The following is a 15,498-nucleotide window of genomic DNA, read 5'->3' as shown; positions in this document are numbered from 1 at the left end:
CCCTATGGATTTGGTGTATGTATCAATCACAACCTTTGGTGTTACTTAATTGTAAGTAACACATACTGACTCAAAGTGGTGAAGGGCTTTATTGGAAGGATGTCAAACAGCTTCCAGAATTGATGGATTTGAAGGATGAGGTATGGAAACAGGCAGGGGTAGATGGACTTAGAGCCCAGGAAAGGTAGGATCAGGACCACACCCCTGGCTCTGCTTCTACTGGGTACTGCCAGTGCTAGATTCTCACTTCTTTTTCAACAGTTTTCCAGCCTCCCTGAAAGGGCGGACCTACGCCGGTCCATCTTGTTCTGTGTCCTCCACCTTGAGTGACTATGTCCCCGACATGCCCCCTTTCTGGGAAAATCGCAGACACCTCAGACCACGCCTCCTCCCCTTGAGTAACGTCCCGCTCACCCATTCAAACTTCCTGATCAAAACACGCCTGGCGACCTGCATAACAGGGCTCCGACCATTCCCCAGCCAATCGGCTGAGGCCATGACCCGTCCCCAGCCACTCAGCTGAGGCCACAGCCATTACCTCACCAACTGCCCCTAGACCCCTATAAAACCTTTGTGCTTTTGAAAGTCGCTCTCTCTCCCCGGTGTCTCACCGCTGCATCGTAGATGCAGGTAGGGGATTGAGCTCGAGCTAGCTCGAATAAAGGCTCTTTTGCTTTTGCATCGGACTGGGCTCCCTGGTGGTCTTTGAGGATCACAAATTCTGGGCATAACATCCCCTGTATCTTTGTCACACCCTGTCAAGAATCAGAGGTGGTAGGAGCAAATGACTGGGCAAGTGGGTACTCTTTCTGTTACGCAGTAGGAAAAAGAAGGATCTGGAGTGCCTTGCTGGCTCAGCCAGTAGAGCATGTGACTTTTGATCTCTGAATGATGAGTTCAAGTCCCATGTTGGGTGTGGAGCCTACTTAAAAAAAATTTAAAAAAAAAAGGAGGTTTGGTTTATGGTTAAGTTAAAAAAAATTGTAACTCTGTTACAACATTTATTGATTCCTGATGATTATAGGATCATTTTTCACTTTCAATGTGTACAGTGGAGGTTCTTTTTTTTCTTTAATATTTACTTATTTTTGAAAGAGAGAGAGAGAGAGAGAGAGAGAGGAAAGGACAGAGAGAGAGGGAGACACAGATTCTGAAGCAGACTCCGGGCTCTGACCTGTCAGCACAGAGCCCGATGTGCGGCTTGAACTCATGAACTGTGAGATCATGACCTGAGTTGAAGTGGGACACTTAACTGGCTGAGCCACCCAGGTGTCCCTACAGGAGGTTCTTAAACTGTGGCCCATGCATGATTGGGGAGAGCTGGGGAAGTTCCCATATTCCCACAAAATTCCCACAGAATTTTTGGTATGTGTGCCTTTTGCATTGTTGGGTGGTAGGAGGGTCCATAACTTTTGTTAGATTCTCCAAGAGGGCCACAATCTACAAAGAAGTTAAGAGATCTTCCCTGGAATGTCCCACAAAAATTACTTTATCCTTGTGAAATTTCATTTCATTGGTCTTAATCGTCGCTAGTATTACTACCTTTTGTCCGCTAGATGGTGCTGCTGTACGCATTTTCAAACACCAATAGCGAGGTTCATTGATTTATTGAGTGGAAAAAGCGCAGTGGTTTAATGGCAAGTTCTCAAGTTCATTTTAGGTTGGGAGGAATTTTTGAAATCACATAGTTCAGTCTTATTGTTTCATAGATAGACAACCTGATGCCCAAAGTTTAAGGGAGAGCTTTGACCGGGACCAGACCTTTTAAAAAGTCAAAAGGATGCCCTGGAATTGGGGCTCTCCTCCTACCAAAGTGTACTTGAAAGATGTGCCCCTGGCTCCCATAGGATTGGGGATGGTACTGTTTGTAGACTTTAGATTCTTTGGTTCTGAGACATTTGTATATTTCAGTTACAGTCATGGCATGAAATTTGGCCCTTTTCCCCTGGGAGCTGGTGGTGTTGCTGAAGAGGGCTTTATTTAGTTAAGGAGGGACCTTGGGCAGATTCTTCCCTGTGACTAATCCTCTCCTACCCCCTTCCCTAGTTGGCTTTAGACATATCTTAATTATGTGCATTATGTTCTTTCCAGAGCCAGTGGTAACCCTATAAATATATGTGTAAGCAATATTGATGACACATAAGGGAAGTGCTATAAATATTGATGTTTGGATTCCTCAGACCGGAAGAGAGAGAAAACCCAAGTCAAATGCGAAGACCACTCTGGGGAAAGTGGCTGGACAGATTCTCTGTAGCATCCTTTGTGTACAGATCACTAAACAAAGACACGAAGAGTGGCCCCGGCATGTGCTTTGGATCCACCTATCTCGGGGACAATCTTCTATGTTTCTCCCCAAAAAGAGTCTGGACACGCCTAAGTCTTCAAAAGATGTGCTTGCTTGCTCCCTTTCATTTCTTTCTTTCTTTCTTTCTTTCTTTCTTTCTGTCTTTCTCTTTCTTTTTTCCTTCCTTCCTTCCTTCCTTTCTTTCTTTTTTCTTTCCTTCCTTTCTTTCTTTTTCTTTCTCTTTCTCTCTCTCTCCCTTTCTTTCTTCCTTCCTTCCTTTCTTTCTTTCTCTCTCTCTTTCCTTCTCTCTCTCTTTTTCTTTTTTCCTTCCTTTCTTCTTTCTTTCTTCTTTCTTTCTTTCTTTCTTTCTTTCTTTCTTTTTCCCCCACTTCCCTGTTCTCTTTGTTTCTAGATCCTTTCTGTCTTTGGCAATCTCCTCAGCCACACCAAGAGAAGAACCCAAGTGTTCACCATTCATACCTCTTCCCACCAAAGCTAACAATATGAATCAAAGTGTCCTTAAAAACAACAACAATTTCATATGTACTGATACACATACCTGACTATATCTAAAACTCAATGTCGTGTATTGAATTTCAGCAAGCTGTGGTGAAATGGTCTCCACTTGTCTCTACAGACCTATGCTTCTAACTGTGCCTGGGATGCTGACTTTAAGTCCTCTGACAACTTTTTGAGGAAGTGGGTGGGGGGCAGAGAGAGGGAGACACAGAATCGGAAGCAGGCTCCAGGCTCTGAGCTGTCAGCACAGAGCCCAACATGGGGCTCAAACACAAAAGCCATGAGATTGTGACCTGAAGCTGAAGTCGGATGCTTAGCCAACTGAGCCACCCAGGCACCCCTTTACTCTGACTTCTTGTTGGGTTTGGCCAATGGGAGGTACCAGCATGAGATGGGAAGGTGAGAGAGAGAGCTGGAGAACTTCTTTCCCTGCATTACTGTCCGCTGGGTCACTGGGTAGCTTGGCCATGTCCTCAATCTGCTGCTAAAAGCCATAGCTCCTGTCAGGCAGCTCTCTGCCACAGTTAGGACTTTCTTGTTTCTAGTAACTTCTCGTTCCTTCCCTTGTTCCATCAAGCCTAAGGGTGGTAGTATCTTTCTGTTATTGCTAGTCATGGGGTGCCTCATTCTGCCTCATGTTTCCCGAATTCTGCCTCCTCCTTTGTAAACAGACTCTTCATTAAAATTTCTTTATTCTTTCCATCTTTTTTTCAGTCCAAGCCCTGACCTGTTCAACCAGAAGCTTCACTGAATGTCTATAGTATGAGTTTCCTCACAAACATCTGTTTATGATGCTGGAGTTACGTGTAGATTTTTGAACTGGAACATTAATGGTCACATTTTATTATACTTAGTTTGAAAACATATACTGAGTGCCAAGCTTGACATGAGGTACTTCAGTCTCTCATTCCATTTGATCCTATCACAACATTAAGTTGAATTAAGCATTTTATAGTTGACAGTCTTTAGGCATTTACCTAATAGGTGAACATTGACATTTAAAATTTTTTTAAATTTATTTTTGAGAGAGAGCATGAGCAGGACAGGGAGAGAGGGAGAGCGAGAGAGAGAGAATCCCAAGCAGGTTCTGCACTGTCAGCGCGGGTCCCCAGTGTGGGGCTTGAACTCATGAGCTGTGAGATCATGACCTGAGCCGAAATCAAGAGTTGGACGCTTAACTGACTGAGACACCCAGGCACCCCAGAACATTGACATTTTTATTATGTATGTATGTCTGCTTTAAAATAGCCTCATAAGAATCCATGATTTACTGCTAGTCATAGTTTCTTTGATGAACACCATGATTAGCTACTCTGTACACCATTGGGAAGGAGGAACTTGTTCCCCCATACTGGGTGGGCTGCTGGCAGAAGTCCTCAGGTGTCAGATCCTCACAGGTCTTCAGCCTCAGCTGAACAGAACTGCCTTGCCCAAGTCATGTCCCCTACCCAGAGTGGCCCATCTCCAGTGGCTGATTAATACCCAGGACACAAAGGCTCAGCCATCTTGTCCCAACTCAGGATAACTCTGAAGGGTCATCCCAGCATCAAGACTTCCCATGGGAAGCATGGAGACCGCCAGTGGGACTGCGTTGAGGCTCTTCTTCCTCTGGCCAACTCTGCTTCCTTGCTTCCCCCTTTCAGGCGTCCATCATCAGAACACTCCTGGATACCATTCTCCTCCTCAGAGTCTGACCTCAAAATGCAGATGCTGGGATAAGATTCTGGATCTGGATTATGCATGAATTGTTTGACAATGAGGACTCCCATTGGCAGTGGTGAGTGGGGTGCAGACAGCCTCTGGCACAAGGTGGCAATGCAGTTGTTGAAACTTTTGACCCTGCTTGTGTCACATGATCACCTCCTCACTGTGGACTGGATGAGAGGAGACCTGACGTGGGCAATGTGTTTTGTAGCTGGGGAGCAAGCAGGGTGTTGTGATGGAGATTCAATAGAGACACGTGGGAGATGGTGGGAGTTCACCCAAGAAAAGAATGTTGAGGTGTCCAGAGCAGTTCCTGAAGTCATTAAGGCCTACCAGACTCTACTCCACTTAGCCTTCCTAAACGTTATCTCCTTCCATTCTGTCTTCCCCACCATCCAAGGCAACACTAGCCTTCTAATGGTTCCCTTTTTTGAAGAAAATGTTTACTTATTTTGAGAGAGGGAGAGAGAGAGAGTATATACACATGAACAGGAGAGGGGCAGAGATAGAGATAGGGAGAGAGAGAATCCAAAGCAGATTCCACGCTGTCAGCACCGAGCCCAAAATGTGGGGCTCGATCCCACAAATCATGAGATCATGAACTGAGCCCAAATCAAGAGGCAGATGCTCAACCAACTGAGCCACCCAGGCATCCCCTTACTGTTCCTTAAGTAAGTTGAGCATTTAATTCCTGCTTTGGGGCCTCTGCAACTATTCTGTTTACTCCAGAGGCTCTCCACCCACCTTACTATGATCACACCCTCACTCCATTTGGTCTCTGCTCAAATGTCACATACTCAGAGAAGTCTTCTCTGACCCCTTCCAGGGTCATTCGTTCTAGTCATCTTACCCTTTACCTAGCTTAATTTTTCTTCACAGCATCAAACTGCACTTGACATAAAATTATTTTTGATTGTTACTTTGTATCATCCACTTGACTATGAGCTCCTAGAACAAGAACTGTGCCTTTTTTGGTACTGTGGCCATACTCCTTAGAATAGGGCTGGATACTAATGATTGACTGAATGGAGACATAGGACAGATGGTAAAATAGAGATGCAAAGTAGGGAAAAGATAATCTTGATCAGAGAAAGCAACGATAAAGGCTTCACGGAGGGGGAAAAGCATTTGAGTTGGATCTGGAAAGATGGGTAACATCGACAAGCAGAAATGGAAAAGTTCGGGTAGAGGGATGTTTGTGGGACCTGCAGAGAAGTGAGTAGCCCATTGTGACAAGGGTTATGATGTAGTCTGGTGACCCAGGCCATGTGGTCTTGGGGCTGCTTCATACTGTGGTTCAGGTTCAGTTGATATGCAGTGTGTAACTATGAAATTCATACTCTAGGAAGATATTTCCACTGCTCATCAAGTAATTCCTTACTAAATGGCATGCAAAGCACCGATTTGTGGTTCCTGCTCACGGTGCAAGCAAATCTGTCTGCTTAACCACCCAGGTTGTCGGTGGTTATCTATAGGATGTCTTAGTAGAATGGTTACCCTCCCTGCTAACTCTGTGTTCCTATAGGGTCCCAGCATGCTGCACAGGAGACCAGTACTGGTAAGCCAGTGTTTAAAAGGGAGTGGGTGACATGATTTCTCAAGCCTGTGTCAAAGGTTCACACTCAAACAAAGCTTAGGTAAGTACTCTCAACACTGACCATCAGAAGAGGTTTTAGGTGTTTGCATTTTTGGTATCTTTTCTTGATATTCAGTAGTGTATAGCTCTGCCTATTTATTTAAATTAAAAAAAATATTTATTTGGGGGGCACCTAGGTGGCTCAGTCGGTTGAGTGTCTGACTTTGGCTCAGGTCGTGATCTCTCGGTTCATGGGTTCGAATCCCACAATGGGCTCGGTGCTGACAGCTCAGAGCCTGGAGCCCGCTTCGGATTCTGTGTCTCCCTCTCTCTCTGCCCCTCCCCTGCTCATGCTCTGTCTCCCTCGCTCACTCACTCGCTCAAAAATGAACATTAAAAATTTTTAAAAAATATTTATTTTGAGAGAGAGAGAGAGAGAGAGAGAGTGAGCAAGCGGAGGATGGGCAGAGAGAGAGGGAGGGAGAAAATCCCAAGCAGGTTTCACGCTGTCAGCATAGAGCCCGACGTGTGGCTGGATCTCATGAATTGTGACATCATGACCTGAGCCAAAATCAAGAGTGGGATGCTCAACTGACTGAGCTACCCAGACTCTATGGCTCTGCCTATTTAAATATACAATATTTAATCAAACTTTGATGAATATTCAATATTTTATCCAGTATTTAAATATTCATATTGGAGAAATTTCTGGAAAGATGATAAAATAAGAGCAAGTTTACCTTATTCCTGTCCCTGAAAACTATGGAAATGAATACAATGTATCAAATATAGGAGGGCAATATCTATAATGAAACTAGGAAACAGCTAAATGCCATGTCACAGGTTAAAGAATATCTTCTAGATACAACATCATTTAAACCAAATTGAAGAGGGATACTTAGCTGACTGCTGTATCCTTGGATATTGGGAAGGGACAGATCTCAAAAATGGAATTTAGTGGATTCTAGTAATCTTTAACTTGATGGATTAATCTCATGGGTGGATCAGGGAGAAATATGGAGACCTTGGCTGGGCACATTTCTATTCCAAAAGATGGCAAAGGAGATGACCTTGAAAGGGATCATATGGCTACCCAATATTGGTGACCTGCTCCCAGAATAAGACGACTTTCAAAGTGGCCAGGATCCTAAGAGAGCACCCTCACAGAACCAGTGTGTTCCCATAACAGCAGATCCCTCAGCTTCATAAGAAAATATTTTATATGAAGCCTAGGTTTCTATGGAAAGGAAAAAAAAATTAAGAAACCCAAAAACTAAGAGGGGAAAATGAAGGTTGTGGCAGAGAGATTCTAAAGCAAGGGGTTTTGACGTTAAACGATCAAAAAAGTTGTTGTGAAAATGTGATAGCTGTCATTGCTCTTCTCTCTTGAGGATATGTCTAATTCCTGGTTTGCACGTAGAGAAAGAGGGAGATTGGAAGAATTCTGAAGTCATTTGCTCACATGTGCTGTGGACTCTAATTCTGTTTGACTATTGTTCCCCTGTAACTCAAGTTAATGCTAGATCTTTGTGCATTAGTTCTTGGCAACCTAATTTAACCTCTTACACCAAACAAGAAAAGGAATTGGTGAAGCAGATTTGGAGCTTTTCACAAGATTTCCGTGGCTTAGGTCTTTTCTGCTCTCTGTATCCTGACGCGACCAAGAATTGACCTGAAGTGAAAAGCACATTGAAAATTTTCATCATTGGGGGATTTCTTTTTCTCCTTCTAGAATTTCTAACATGTGCAGGGTGCCAGTTGTTCCTTACCATTATTTCCTGTAGAGTTTCTGTGGTCCAGAGATGAAGCATTAATTGATGGCTCTGCTGTCTACTTATGCACTTGACTTGGGAGCAAGTTTCTTAATGTGTTTAGGATTTGCCTTTGTAAAACACAGGTCATATGCACCTTGTAAATTGTGGGGATTGAACAAGATACCATGGAAAACACCTGTTTCAGAGTCTGGGCGAGAGAGGACATTCCAATAATGCACTGTTGTTTCTTATTCAATAATAGGAGCTCATAACTCATGAAATATGATAATGCCAAAAAAACCACTTCCTTCACTGAAGGGTTTTGTCCCTCCTAGGTAGTGGCCCACCCATGACATCTGTTACATTACTTTATATTCTTAAAATTAGCATAGCATAGCATTCTGCTGGACATTTTATGGATGGAAATAATTAGAAATTTTATTTTTGGTTCAGATAATGGCCTCTGAGCATATGGAAGCCTCCTAATTCATTGGCAACAAATTCATAAACTCTGTTGGATCTGCAGCTGTGAACCTCCAGGACCCATCCTCTGGGTATTTTTAACAGATTTTTACTTGGCGATAATTAATAAATTAATAATTGGTGCTAAGAGAATTTTATTTATCATGCAAGGAGAAGCAGACATGGCAAGTAAGAAACGCCTGTTTCTATATGGGACATTGCTATTAGAACAAAGGGAAAGCTTGAAGAGTGTCTTGACCTTGGCTAACATGCTAGCATGGTAGATTACTTATCCCCCCCCCCCCCCTTGTGAGATGAGTAAAATGAGTGTCCATTTTTAAACACTGATCACTGATGCAATGGAAGTCATCAGACTTTGTTGGAATAGTGGTATGGTGGGAACTCTTGAATTATTAATGATTAGTGCTGAAGTATTACATTCATATGGAATACATCTGCAGCCTTTTAAGGAAAAGTGATGCACATACTGTCTGAAAAACTATTGATGCAGAAAGTCAGATTCTTCTTCCTAACTGCTCTCCTTTACTGAGAAAGAGCTCTGTGTCCAGTCTCATCATCATTCTCCATGAGCACCTATGTTCAATATGTTTGTAGGCACCCAAAAAGAAGAGCTCAGAATCTATACGGTGCTCTTTAAGGAGCTCTCTCGAGTTGTTTTGAGTTAAATGTATTATTATTTTTATTATTGGTATTAGTATTATTTAATGTCCAGGGACTGGGAATAGTTGTATATCAGAGGTTATAGGTTATAGAGCTCTTCAGATAGAGTCATGACCTGGGAATGAGACTGTCCCAGTAAGAATAGTGCCTGTGACTTCATTAGCTTCTCCAGGAACTGGAGAAAGGAATAAGAAAGATGCACGAAGTAACTATTGTTTTTGTGCCTTTTCTTTTCTTTCCCTCCCTCCTTCCTTCTTTCCTTCCTTCCTTCCTTCCTTCCTTTCCTTCCTTCTGTTTCTTTTTTCTTTCTTAAATGATAAACTCCTGTGTGTGATCTGAAGCCACATGAAAGCTTTTTTTTTTTTTTAATGTTTGTTTATTTTTGAGAGAGGGAGAGAGACAGAGCATGAGCAGGGGAGGGGCAGAGAGAGAGGGAGAAACAGAATCTGAAGCAGGCTCCAGGCTCTGAGCTGTCAGCACAGAGCCTGATGGGAGGCAGGGGTTGGGGGGGGGGGGGCGCTTGAACCCATGAGTTGTGAGATCATGACCTGAGGTGAAGTCAGAGGCTTAACCGACTGAGCCACCCAGGAGCCCCTGAAGCCACATGAAAGGCTTTTAAGGTCCACACTGTCCACTCAACACTTCCACAGGATGTCTCCAAGGAAAGCTAAACCACCATGTCTAAAACTCTACCAAGCTTACTCTTGGGACACCCCCCCCCCCCGCAAACCCCCCCCCCCATCACGTTCCCCTTTTTGGGTTTCCTAACTCAGCGAAAGTTGCCACAATTCCCCCAGATGTGCATGTCAGGAATTGGGCATTGTTCTTAATCCGGATACATCCTTTGGCTTCAACCTCCCCAACCACAACTGACCATTTTACTTCTTCATATCTTCCAGATCAATCTATGTCTCTTCCCTTTCATTGCCACTGCCCTAGATGAGCCATTAGCATATCTCACCTGGAGTGCCTTTGGGGCCATGTAATGGGTCTCTCCTTTCCACTTTTCTCTGCCAGTACGTTCTCTGTAACTCAGGTAACCATTTAAAACCTAACTGGATCACGTCACTAACCTATTTTAAATCTTTGCATTTGGGATAAAGCCTGTCTGATCTGGACCCTGCTTCTCTCTCCAGGTTCGTCTGCTTGCTACATACTGTCTTCTTAGAATCCTTCAGCCCTGTCGTGCTCCTTCCAAAAGCTAAGATCTCATCTCAGTTAAGTCCTTTGGACCTCAGAGCAAAAGTTACTCCTGGGAAGATCTCAGACACTTCAGGCTTGGTCAGATCTCCATTATGTGCTTTTATTGCACCAGGTACTTTTCTCCTGGACATTTATTACACATGTTCATTGTGGGATTGCTTGCTCATTATTGTTTGTGCAGGTACCTTATTAGGTCATCATTGTGACATGCTGCTTTCTTTTTACATTAATTCCTTAGCTCCATTCATGACTCTTTTCTTTATTTTTCTTTTTTGAGAGAGAGAAAAGAGAGAGAGAGAGAGAGACAGAACATGAGTGTGTGCGAGTGGGGGAGGGACAGACGGAGAGGGACAGAGAATCCCAAGCAGACTCCACACCCAGCTTGGAGGTTCGATCCCATGACCGTGAGATCATGACCTGAGATGAAATCAAGAGTTGGATGTTTAACCGACAGAGCCACCCAGGCGCCCCATGGCTCTTTTCTATGTGACATCTTCAGGGTTGGTTTGGAGGAGGAAGCAAGAGCCTATGATAATCAGCCATCTTGTCAGGATTTCCATTCCCTATAATTTTTCACAAATAGTATTTTAGTGGCATCTGTAATCGTGATGATGTGCTGCAATATGAAATATTCAGTAAGGCGGGGAAAACTAAACTATAGTATTGAGGATCATACACAGCTAGTAAAGTTCTAAGAAAATCAATAAAGTGGTTGCCATAGAAGTCAAGATAGATCTTATCTTCGTGGGAAGAAAAGGGATTGTAACTGGGAAGGGACAGGGTGGGGCTTTGGACATAAGGCAATTATTTATTTCTTGACATGGATGGTCATCAGGAGGAGCTACATAAATTGTGGAGTCTATACAACATGGAAATGTGGGGTCCCTTGTTTTTAAGATTATTAGAAATATGCAGACAGTGACACTAGGTCATCAGACCAAGCATGGAGCCCCTCTAAGTGGGAGTCCCTGTGTAACTGCACCCCCATGAAGTCAGCCTTGGGGGTGATTGTATGAATATTCACTCTGCAATAATTTGTTAAACTATGTATATTTATGTTTTATGTATTTTCCTCTGTTTTCATGTTTCACAATGAAAGAGATGAAGATAATAGAATAGAATGAGAACTCAGAAAATATAAAAACATTAATTAGAACCCTATATAATTACTTTGAGGAACTGCCACTGATTAAGAAAAGGAACAAAAAGTAAAGAGATGTGAATAAAGAGATATTAGCGTCTGTATAAAAATAGAAAGCTTCAAAGGAGAAGAAAAAAATAAACAGAGCAGTAAATATTTTATGGAATAATGACTGAGAACTTTCCAGAATGAGCGAAAGTAGAAAGAATTCATAGAGTACAGAATAGGAAAAGTAAGAAGAAACCTACACCTACATACGCTACCATAAAATTTAAGAACTAAAAAGCAGTTAAAATTCTAAAAGCTTCCAGGAAGAAAGAACAGATAACTCATAAAGGAACAAGAATAAAATTGATGCTTACTTCTCTTCCATGACATGGAATGCAAGAACATAATGGAGAAGTAGTTTTAAAGTGTTAAAGGAAAAATCCTTTAACTTTAGATTCTTACTTTTAGCTAAGCTGGTAGTTTTAAAGTATTTTGATATTGGAACTCCTTAACATTCTTAAAAATCATTGAGGACCCAAAAGACATGTCATTTATATGGGTTATATCTATCAATCTATCAGTATTGAATGTAGCCAATATTAAAAGTGAGAAAAGTAAGAATTATATTACTTCATTGAAAAAGCACTAATTACATTTTAACACAAATAGCATACTTTTAATGAAAAAGAACTATATATTTTGAAACAAAATGCAATTAGTAAGAGGAATGGTTTTGTAGTTACCTGACCTGACTCCAAACTATGGGAAAGGCTCTATCTCCAAGGTGTTTGTCAAGAACAATAAGCAGCAATTGTTTGACTTCTGGGCTGCTTTAAGCTGTGATACCAGCTGGGACAAACAAGCCTGGCCGAAACTTAGAAGGAAAATTTGGGAAAGAAGATATACACAGCAGGCTTTGAAAAGCTTTGACTTATTCCTGGGGAATCTAGAAAGCCATCTGCCAGGCTGTGAGCATACCCAGAAAAGACCTGAGAAGGCCTCAACCTCTGGTTGACCTTGAGGCCCTGGGCAAGCAGGAGGTGAAGGCTAAGACAGAATTGTAATGTTTTGAGCATTGAACGTGTGCTCCAGCCCAAACCCAGAGTCTCTCACCAAAGCTTTCAATCTCCTCGTAAAATGGTTCTGAGAGGGGGAGACACAGTTGGGGGCTAAAGAAGGATGCCTTACACCTAGAAGATTAGTGTTCTTGGGGCGCCTGGGTGGCTCAGTCGGTTAAGCGTCTGACTTCAGCTCAAGTCATAATCTTGTGGTCCATGAGTTCGAGCTCGAGCCCTGCATCGGGCTCTGTGCTGACAGCTCAGAGCCTGGAGCCTACTTCGGATTCTGTGTCTCCCTCTCTCTCTGCCCCTCCCCACTCATGCTCTGTCTCTGTCTCTCAAAAATGAATGTTAAAAAAAAAAAGAAAATTAGTGTTCTTTTGGTGACCAAGAGAGAGGGTATGAACATATTTAGACATTTCTGTCTTCTCTACAGATCCCGCTCAAGTAGTAGTTTCATTGCAGTTTTTCTCTTCTCTGCCTACACATTGTCTAGGGTGGTTCTAGAGCCTTCTGAAATTAGAATGCAGATAATAAGAGGATACCGGGCTATCTCACAAGGAATACCCTAGCATGAGGCTCATTCCCACTAAACACAAAAGTCAGGAAACAAAAACAAACAAAGGAAAGAAACCACCTATCTGGTTTTAAAGAATAAAAATGGCTCTGAGGTGGAGTAGAATCTAAGACAACAGTGTTTTAGAGAAATCAAGAAAAATAAATAATGCTGAAAGCACACAGGAAATGAAGCCTAGGCTTACTGCTCCAAGCAAAAAGCCTACATCAAAAATAAAATCTTTCTTGGGGTATGTGGGTGGCTCAGTCAGTTGAGTGTCCAACTCTTGGTTTTGCCTCAGGTCATGATCTCACAGTCGTGGATTCAAGCCCTGCTTGGGATTCTCTCTCTCCGTCTCCTTCTGCCCCTCCCCAGCTGGCACTTGCCCTCTCTCTCTCTCTCTCTCAAACAATAACAGTGAAAACAACAACAAAACTTTCAGGTGGTTCAGGTGACATAAGAAGCATGCCGTTAGCTGAACAAGTTATAAATAAGGAGCACTCCAATATCTACTGAGGAACCTTTTCCCATTTAGGCTCGTAAAACCAAGCTCTGTCATGTAAGGGTTTATCCTTTGAAAAAACAAGCCAGTATCAATACGGTTGTCTTGGTCTGGCAATTTTCTTTCACTCTTGAGAGTGCAGACGGTGTGCAAGGAGGCTGCAGCTGTCTCCCTAAATCCACAAGATAAGTGAGTCATGTCTTCATGGGGTCTACTGTACCCTTTAAGCATTTTTAATCCTATTATGGACAGGACTGGGGCGGGGGGGGGACAGTGGATTCATGTGATTTTTTTCGTCCTGTTGCTCTATCTTAGACTTGTCTCATTCCTGAAGCATAACTATTTTTGGAGGTTAGGAGAGAGAGTTGAGCTGAACCCTCTAGGTTTTTCTTTCTGTGAAGTGGTAGGTGAAGGAGCCCTGTTGCGTGCCTTCCTTCCCACACCCAGGAGTTACATGTATTGGAGACCGAAGCAACCAACAGACAACTTAACATTGCCATTCAACACCGCCATCAAGTGTCGACACAAAAATGGCTTTAGAACTGGTTGAATGAAAGACTGTTTTTCAAATTCAACCAGGCGCTGACATGGTACCAGACACTGAGCTAGGTGCTTACACATCTATTATTTCATTTTATTCTTAGCATCATTATTTCCTCCAGAGCTCCAATGGGAAATTAAGTGATACTGTAAGCCATTTGTGGGTGAAATTGCTGCCAAATGCTTAGAGAAAATTCAGAGCTTTAATGAATGGTTTAATTCAAGCCTGAGCTGAGCCAATCCCAAGTGCCCTCCTATTTCCTGTTCATGTGGTATTGTTTTCACCTCTTTCCTTGAATCTCCCACAAAAGGTCTTAGGTTTGAGACTCTGTCACTGTGAGCCCTGGAACACACAGACAGATTTGAAATGAACAAATTCTGCAAGGACACCAGGACTGACCTATTCTTGTCAAAAAGTCTATTTACTAAAAAAAAAAAAAAATCAATTTATTACATTGATCCAGCTAAGAAGTTTTTATCCAATAACTTCTTTTGAGATTTCCAACCTGTTTTTAAAACCCCCAAGAAAGAAGAACCAGATGTGTGGCTGCCTGCAATGAGATTTTTAATTTTTTTAATGTTTATTTATTTTTGACAGAGAGAGAGAGAGAGAGAGACAGAGCATGAGTGGGGGAGGGGCAGAGAGGGAGGGAGACACAGAATCCGAAACAGGCTCCAGGCTTTGAGCTGTCAGCACAGAGATTGATGCGGGGCTCGAACTAATGAACTGTGAGATCATGACCTGAGCCAAAGTCAGACAACCGACTAAGCCACCCAGGAACCCCTGCAATGAGATTTTATGACAAGTGGGGAAGTGCATCCCTGAAGCTTAACTTGGAGTCCTCCACACAGATGAGTGGTTGACAGAGGGGCCAGGATGAAGACCAGGCACATAAGGCTGTCAGGATGAAAGGACCTCAACATGTTTCTAGTCACATTCCAATTCCTGATAGAAGGTACTTTCTAAAGGCCACAGATGGATTTACTGCCTCAGTTTGTAACCCTTACTCCAACTCGTGTTGAAGGCATTTGGACTCAGAGGTAATATGGTACTTCCAAGCAGGTTAGGGTCCACACCGGCGGGGCGGGGGGGGGGGGGGGCGGACATTCACGTGGTCTTGTGCAAGGTCAGAAGAAAGGGCAACTAGAGTACAATAAAACCTTGGATGGCAAGTACCTTGTTCTGGGAGTGTTCCGCAAGACGAGCAAACATTTCTAACAAATTTTAACTTGATAAACGAGCGATGTCCTGTAATAGGAGTTGTACGTGACACTGAATGTCACATGATCGCAACTGAGCCAATGGTTCTTTTCTCTCTCACTGTAGGATTGTGGGTGATTATCAGTGTAATGTCACATTTCCTTGACATCTTTAAAAGGAGGCAAAAGCAAGTGTCATTGGATACGTCCCTTGTTACAGTTGCATGAAAAGAAAAAGATTCCATTGAGCCAAAAGATAGCAGTGATTCCGTTAGTGATCATGATAGTCGTCCTCCATAATAACCTCCCTCACACCAGCCACGAAGGTTT

At 42.8% G+C, this 15,498-nt stretch overlaps 1 protein-coding gene across 2 annotated transcripts in view; it reads left to right on the top strand.

The window, feature by feature from the left end:
- Nucleotides 1-15,498, top strand: part of YTHDC2 (YTH N6-methyladenosine RNA binding protein C2) — a 96,409-nt gene extending 80,911 nt beyond the window's left edge. Inside the window, exons 31-35 of one of the 2 annotated variants that reach the window (XR_013557543.2) lie at nucleotides 4,447-4,580; nucleotides 6,033-6,144; nucleotides 8,291-8,391; nucleotides 10,117-10,295; nucleotides 15,296-15,498. The gene's annotated coding sequence lies outside the window, so the exon portion shown is untranslated. Of the gene's footprint in view, nucleotides 1-2,180; nucleotides 2,408-4,446; nucleotides 4,581-6,032; nucleotides 6,145-8,290; nucleotides 8,392-10,116; nucleotides 10,296-15,295 lie in introns of those variants that run through there. The other variant, XR_009611193.3, reaches the window with a different exon arrangement.

The sequence above is a fragment of the Panthera onca genome, chromosome A1 (genome assembly GCF_046562875.1).
Source record: "Panthera onca isolate mPanOnc1 chromosome A1, mPanOnc1 haplotype 2, whole genome shotgun sequence".
Lineage (NCBI taxonomy): Eukaryota > Metazoa > Chordata > Mammalia > Carnivora > Felidae > Panthera > Panthera onca.
The sequence above is the reverse complement of the archived record's forward strand: the minus strand, read 5'-3'. Positions and strand labels throughout refer to the sequence as shown.